The sequence below is a fragment of the Dendroctonus ponderosae genome, unplaced genomic scaffold (assembly GCF_020466585.1).
Source record: "Dendroctonus ponderosae isolate FM_Combo_2020 unplaced genomic scaffold, Dpon_F_20191213v2 Dpon_F_20191213_10, whole genome shotgun sequence".
Taxonomy (NCBI): Eukaryota; Metazoa; Arthropoda; class Insecta; order Coleoptera; family Curculionidae; genus Dendroctonus; species Dendroctonus ponderosae.
Genome location: NW_026017111.1, coordinates 7,203,767 through 7,211,668, shown reverse-complemented (window position 1 = coordinate 7,211,668; position 7,902 = coordinate 7,203,767). Strand labels below are relative to the sequence as shown.

At 39.2% G+C, this 7,902-nt stretch overlaps 1 protein-coding gene across 2 annotated transcripts in view; it reads left to right on the top strand.

Moving 5' to 3' along the window:
* Positions 1–244: 244 nt before the first annotated feature.
* Positions 245–7,902, top strand: part of LOC109544335 (follistatin) — a 68,621-nt gene continuing 60,963 nt past the window's right edge. The window contains exon 1 of one of the 2 annotated variants that reach the window (XM_019914448.2): positions 245–775. The gene's annotated coding sequence lies outside the window, so the exon portion shown is untranslated. The remainder of the gene's footprint in view (positions 776–7,902) is intronic. The other variant, XM_019914450.2, reaches the window with a different exon arrangement.

The following is a 7,902-nucleotide window of genomic DNA, read 5'->3' as shown; positions in this document are numbered from 1 at the left end:
AAGACGGCTAAAAACCCGCCGAAACAAACATTTGTGTTTTGAAACTGTTTTTGAGCGGACGCACTGCCAATGCTTCGAGTGCGCCCAATCATCATCGGCATCGATTCACTTTGTCTCTCATAACTCACTCAATTTCGCTTAGATTTTAAAACTTCCGGACAGATAGACAATGACATTTCCTAAAAAAGGTCTAGTAACTCAACTTTTGGCTTAGGGGCCAGTTTTAGAAAAAAATACCCTAGAAATTGCTGATTGGCCCCTGAAAACCTTTGGGAATAGAGCAATAGCTTATGCTGCCAGGACTTGAGGCCCCATTAGCGCAAGTTGGATGGCATGATGACGAATAAAAGACAGTGCAACAATGCATCCGAAGAGGCCCCATTGGTCAGTTGGCGGTGCATCTGTTCCTGCAAGTCGGCGACTCCTGTAGCGCGCTTCTTCTCGAGCCACGCTTCGCAGCATCCGCTGCCGCTGCCTCCGCCAAAGCCGCAGGTGCACTCACCTGTCGGTCGCGCGGCTGCATCACTCGCTGCATGCATTCCCCGCCAGCAGGAATTTTTTTGGGAGCCCAAGTCGGCTTGGAACCACTCGCGAGAACACTCAGTGCATGACCGAACTCTTGAGCTCAACAAGTGCTCTATCGGGGCCACGCGACCGGACCTGCTTTCCGTTTTTTGCCAGTTTTTTGCAACTTTTTCCCGAGATCCAGTTAGAACATTGCGAACGCGTCCAGAGAGTGCTGAGTGCCGTTTTCTACTGTCCAACAACTTTGAAGGTAAATGAGTGCAGGGCAGCGGTGTGCTTTGCTTTTCTCAATTTTGGGGTTGTTGGTCTGCGCCAAACACCCTGTATGTCACACCATCCGAAAGCCTGATTCATTGGCCAGAATTTTTTGCTCCAGCAGTTTTTTCGTAGATTTAATGGTTTTCGAGTTATTCGAGTTAGTAGGCAGGTTGCTTGAATGCAGTGCAAAGTTAGTTCTCTGTTGGAAATATTGCTAAATTCCAGAACAAGTTCCTTACGTAAAATGGGTTTAATAAAGTGTCGTTTATTTGGAAACTTTTTGCTCTCCGGGAGAATTTTGCTACATCGAGCAGTTTCGGAGAAAAAAATAAAATAGACAACCTTGCCACCGATTGCACACGTAGTCGCTAGACTGTATTCAGTGGTGCGTCCCAGTGAATTAATTATTTACTCCAAATTCATCGCGATAGCAGAAAAACAAATCATTCGAAAGAAACCAAAACAATCAATCTTTGCAAAAATGCCTTAGATCTGGGTTGGGACGGTTTTACATAAAATAAACTCACTTAGGCACTTGCGGGTTGAAAAATATTGAAGATTTTTTTTCGAAGTCCCCACCGGCAGGAACTTTACCAGGAAAATATGAACACCAGATAGTGTGATTACTTTAGCAACTTTTCGCTGCCTTATAGATTTTCAATCTGCCTCATGGTTCGGGAGCAAAAGAATAAAATAGACAACCTTGCCACCAACCAGTAGAATCCAATTTGTTCATTATTTACTCGAAAACCATCAAAGCCATGAAAAAAATGGTGGGACCAAAAATATTCTAAATTAAACAGGCAGTCGAAGGCAAACGTTTGCAAGAACCCGTTAGGTCCAGTTGAAAAGATTTCACGTAAAATCCGTTCACTTAGGCATTTCCGAATTAACCAACATTCACGCAAGTTTCCATTGCAACTGCCCAACGGGTAGGAATTAGACCAGGATGAAATTATTTCCAAAAAGCGCTAGTTATTTAGAATAATGTTTCTTTCTTCCAAATTTTCGATGCGCTCAACAGTTCTACAGTAAAAAAAAAAATAGGCAACCTTGCAAGCAACTGTGACCGAACTGTCTAATTTGCATTCAGCTGGTACGACCCAATATATTAAGTATTTACTCCAAAACTATAAAAGCTACGAAAAACACACAAGGTGAAAAAAATATTCCACATTAAACCGCAAGTCTTCAGCAGTGCTTTGGAAAAGCCCATTGGTTTCAGTTTGGAAAAGTTCACAGAAAATGTGCTCACTTAGGCATTTTTGTAGTAGCCAATACTGACGAATTTTCCGTTGCAAATTCCCAACCGACAACAATTTAACCAGAAAAAAACCGTTTTAAGATAGCGCGTTTTATTTAGCAACTTTTTGATCCTTTAAAGATTTTAATTATGTCTCATGGTTTGGGAGGAAAAAAACAAAATTGGCAACCCTGCAAGCAAACTGTCTAAATTGCATTCAGCTGGTCCGACCCAATATATGAATTATTTACTACAAAACTGCCAAAGATACGGAAAAAATGCAAGATACAAAAAATGTTCTAAATTAATCCGGGAGCCTACGCCAGAGCTTTAGAAAAGCCCGTTGGTTCCAATTGCAAAAAGTTCGCAGAAAATGTGCTCACCTAAGCATTTTTGTAATACTCAATAATTTTCCGTTGCAAATTTCCTACCGACAAGAATTTTCCTAGCAAAAAACCATTTTCTGATAGCGCCTTTTATTTGAAAACTTTTTGATTCCTTAAAGATTTTAATTATGTCCCATGGTTTGGGAGTAAGAAAATAAAATAGGCAACCTTGTAACCAAACTGTCTAAATTGCATTCAGCTGGTTCGACCCAATATATTAATTATTTACTACAAAACTATCAAAGATACGAAAAAATATAAGATATAAAAAATATTCTAAATTAATCCGGGAGTCTTAAGCAAAGCTTTGCAAAAGCCGGTTGGTTCCAGTTGCAAAAATTTCACAAAAAATGTGCTCACTTAGGCATTTTTGAGGTAACCAATACTCAAGAATTTTGTATTGCACATTTCCAATAATTTTTCCAGAACAAAACTATTTTCATTTAATACTATGTATTTGCAAACATTTTGGTCTCTTGAAGATTTTACATGCGTGGCATGGTTTGGGAGCAAAAAAATAAAATATACAGCCTTGCAAGCAACTGTGGCTTTGGCCTAAATTACTTGTAAATATACTAATTATTTACTCCGAAACTATCAAAGCTACGAAAAAACCACTAGATGCAAAAAATATTCTAAATCAACCGAGCTGTCCGCCCAGAAGCTTTAGACATTTTTTTAATTCGAGTTCGGAAGGTTTTACGTAAAAGTCTCTGGGGCATTTGGGGATTAAACAGCATTCACTCATGGCTTGCGCCTTCTCAAGCAGCCGAAAATTCCTCACGACCAAACCTGCATCACCAAAAAGGAATTAGAAAATGAATATTGGGAACCTTTTTGCCCCCTTACATATTTTCAATCCGATCTGTAGTTTGTGAGTAAATAAATAAAATATGCAACCTTGTCCCAAACTGGACGCGTGGCTCGACTGCATTCACGTGCTGGTCAGAAAATCCATTATTTTTGCTAAAACCGTCAAAGATGTGAAAAAATCCTATATAAAGAAAAGTTTCCTAAATAATCGAGCGCTCTAGTCTAGATACTTGCAAATGAAAACCTTTTAAACCTGGTGGTGAATTTTTTATATAAAATCCACTCACTTTGGCTTCGGCGTATTGAACAACCCTGAACATTTTTTTGCAGTAGCAAAAAACTCACTCAATTAGCGCAATTTATTCGGCAATTTTTTGCTTTCTTGCACATTTTTCATACGCTTCGTAGTTTGGGAGTAAACGAATAAAATAGACGACCGGATCACCAACTGGGGACGTAGTCGCTAGACTGCCACCAATAAAATAAATTATTTACTATAAAATTTAAAAAAATATATGAAAAAAACGCTACAAACAGCAAGCTTTCTGGAACAATCCTGCACTCTACTGCAGCTATTAGCAGAAACATATTATTCTTAGTAGTGAAGCTTTTTTGTAAAATATACTCTTTTATATGTTTTGGCCAACATCGGAAGATTTTCCTTTGCAACTTCCCAACCGGTCGAACTTCGTCAGCCTAAAAACTATCTTCGGATAGCGTCATTCGTTTCCAAACTTTTATGCGCCTTGCATAATTTCAATGCGCTCCATGGTTTGGGAGTAAATAAATAAAATAGACAACCTTGTCACCAACTGAGAACCCAGTTGCTAGACTGCATTGAGTGGTGCCGTCCAGTAAACTATTAATTTACTCTGAAGCCGACAAATATATGGAAAAAATGCAAAGTATAAAAAAGTTGGCGAAAAATCGGGCATTCGGATGCAGGTGTTTTCAAGAACCTTTTGCATCTAGTGGTGAAGCTTTAGCATATTAACCAACATGCAAGAATATTCCTGTGCAATTTCCCGACCGGCAGGATTCGGATCGCGAAAAGACCAGGTTTCAATAGTCCGGTTTATCTAAATACTTTTTGTGGTTTTGCATTTTTTGGCTACGCCCACTAGTTTGGGGTAAAACAATTAATTAGGCAACATTGTCGCTAGACTCGGGGGCCCTAGCAAATGCGCCATTTACTCAAAAACCATCAGGAATCGGAGACAAATTCTAGAGGCAAAAAAGATGGCAAATTCTTCAGTCTCCCCGAGCCTCACATCTGCAGGGTTCGAGTCGAATTCGCTAGACGACCACATTAAAAAAAGCTCCGAATTGATTGCATCTGGAAGACAAATCAGCGAAATGCATCGGGAATTGATGCGACATTCGTGAGCAATTGGATGCACCAAAACACTGGACAGTTTGAAAACAAGCGGCGGACAGATCGTGCATAATTACCCGATTCTTGCTTGCATATTTATTAACACGTTTTTAATGGGCCCGAAGATAAACACAACGAGTTTGACGTGTCGCCGTATTGTTTGTGCAGAGGAAAAAAAGCTTTAAACATTCAATATTGGTTTTTGTTTTTCCGAAACGAATATTTGATTAATCGACCAATTAAGAACAATGTTTCCTGTGCATGTAATCGACTGGTGGCTCCGGCTGAAATAGCTGGAAAAACAACGGATCGATTTTAAAAATTGCCCCCTGACTCACTTATTTGTTATTGCATTTAGACTATTTTATTGGGCTGTTATTCATCAAATCCCAACTTGTGTAGGTTTGCGCTAGAATTCGCAAGTGGCGCGTGAATGGGTTGCGCCAAAATTACTTCGAAAGTCGCACACGTTAGGCGCCCACGCTCGCGCTTTCGTACCGAAATCTAAAAATTGATTTATTCGATTACTTCCAAATCTATTTCGGGCAATTGCAGGAACTAAATTCCAAGCATTTTTGCTCGCAATGAAAAAACTTGTCGCTCTAATGGGCTCGGTTCTTCAGCCAGTGTTGAGTGTTCCTTAAGGGCCCTAAGACGTAATATTTCATCCCCTCGGACCAGACAGTGGGATACGTGGTTGTTTATGGGGGGCTGTTGTTATTAATGAACGCTAGACAAAATAAAACGATGCTTTTACTCCGATCTCCTCGTTTTTTGGCAGCCATCAGAATTATTAACCACTTTAGACTCCACAGTTAATGTCGCTTTGGCGTGTTAAAAATTGGCCGCCGGGATCTACTCAGTCTTCCGGTTTTTATCATCATCATTCTCTCTTGATGATGATCCCAAAACCCGCTACAGCATTATTATTTGTCTTGTTACGCAACCGTCGTTTTCATTTCACATTGTTGGCGCATCCTCTAACCGGTTAAATCTGAAGATGATCTCAGAAGAGGAAACGACCAAGTCAGCTTTTCCTCCAGCTTCAAATTTGAAGCGTGGTCTCTTGTCGAAACGCACAAAAGCCCTCTATTAGCCTCCAACCAGACTAGAGCCTCCAACCTATTTAGAGCGAGATTTATGAATGAGGGCGCAAGTGGGTCAGAGTCCATGACTTTTTGGCAGCCACTTCAACAGGCATTTCCTGCTTTAATATTGTGTTTTAGTAGGACGATGTTCTACAAGTCTATTAATAAAAATTAATTGGGCGAAATTCAGAAAAGATGTAAACATGTGCTCCGTGCATTTTATTGAGAAACTTACGCCTTATGTACCGGGGGAATTTTACATCGGGGCCATCTTCGGGGAATTTTTGCCGAATTTTTGAAAATTAAGCCCCAAAATAAAAATGAAATCTTCGTTAACCCGAAAACTTTGAACCATTCGCCCCTAGCAGGGGCACGAAATAAATCGCTGTCTTGTATGTTCTGTAAGACTCAGAGTAGAAATTAATTGCACTCAAACTGTAAAATGCTGAGCCATTTTTTTACTGTAATTCTGCAGAGAATAAAGCAGTTTAACTGGGTAACCACTGGGTAAATTTCAAGTTTAGACCCTTTGCGAAACATTTTTGTGAATTTTTTGAAAATAGGCGTTTTTCGTTCATCACTTGGATAGAGACCCTTAAGACCCCTTAAGGAGAATTTGCACGCATATAAACATAATACTGCCCTTTATAGTGCTGGGCAGTTTCAAATTTGGACCCCTTAAGGAGAATTTTAGGGCATTTTTCAAACTCTGCACCTTTCAACAAGCGGATTTTCTGCAAGCCTCAAAATAACAATTAATTGCGCACGATTCGGACAATATACAAACACTCTTTTAGTGCAGTTTGGTAGACAATTCTGTTCTTTATGTGGATCGCACGTTACAAATTTGGACCCCTTAAGAAGAATTTTTGGGCATTTTTCAACCTATGCACCTATCAACAAGCGGATTTTCTGCAAGCCTTAAAATAAGAATTAATTGCGCACGATTCGGACAAGATACAAACACTCCTTTAGTGGAGTTTGATAGGCAATTCTGCTCTTTATGTGGTTCGCAAGTTACAAATTTGGACCCGCTAAGGAGAATTTTTGCGCATTTTTCTGCACCTTCCAGCAAGTAGATTTTTGCAAGCAACGAAATAAAAATTATTTGCGCAATAATGAGAAGAGATTGAAGCATTCCTTTAGTGGCATTTGATGGCTTGATTAGGCTTGATGTAGCGGATGAGCCACAAATTAAAATCCCCAGAGCAAAAAAAATTACCTTTTTTAGTACGTAGATATTCTACAAGCCTTAAAATAAATCATTTTTGTTTGCAAATCCAAAAAGTCGCTAACAAACGATTAGTCGCATTTAACAGGCAATAGTGGGTTTAATATAACAGGCGAGGTTCCACTTGAAGCTCCTATCGGATATTTTTCGGCGACTTTTTGACAATTAGCATCTTTTGGTACGAAGAGAATCCTCCAGCTTTGAATAAAAAATTCGTGACCCTCACAAAAGACGAGAGGTGAACTTGCTCTTAAAAGGCGCTTTATAGCTGTAAGTCCGATTTATATACTGGCAGAGTTTGAATTTCGGGCCGCTTTCGACAATTTTTTGGCAAATTTTCGAAAATTTGTTTCTTTTGGCAGAAAGATGTGAAAACGAAATAATCTGATAGAGAAAACTACGCTCTCTCAGTAAACAACGAGTTTCAATTTAGAGCCTTCATCTGGATCTTTTGGCAAATTTTTCAAAACCACCCGGATTTAGCAGAAACCTGCAAGATTCGAAAACAAAGTTAATTAGGCGAAATTTACAAAAGATTGAATTGGCCACTCAGTGGCTTCTGATAGATAAATTTCAATTCAACAAACTTTTTTGCAGAGYTTTTTTACAGAWTTTTTTTAGCATTGACGACGATGCGCTCTATAAGCCTTCAAATGAAAAGCAATTTCTCAAAACCACCAAAGGACAAAAATATACACCAGATAGGAAAAGTCGCAGTTTACAAGGCGGATGAGCTTCAGTTTACAGCCTCAATTCTTTCGCAAATTTTTGAAAATTAGCTTATTTTAGCAGATATACGTTTGGCAAGCAAACAAAAATTATTTGCTGAAAACTGACAGACGCAAAGATCTGATCTTAAGAGAATCCGCTGGAAAACGTAACTGGAAATATCATACAAGTTTCAATTTAGAGCCTTGATTTGGAATTTTTGTATGAATGTTTGGAAATTAGCTGATTTTAGCAAAACGATTTTTGCGAGATCC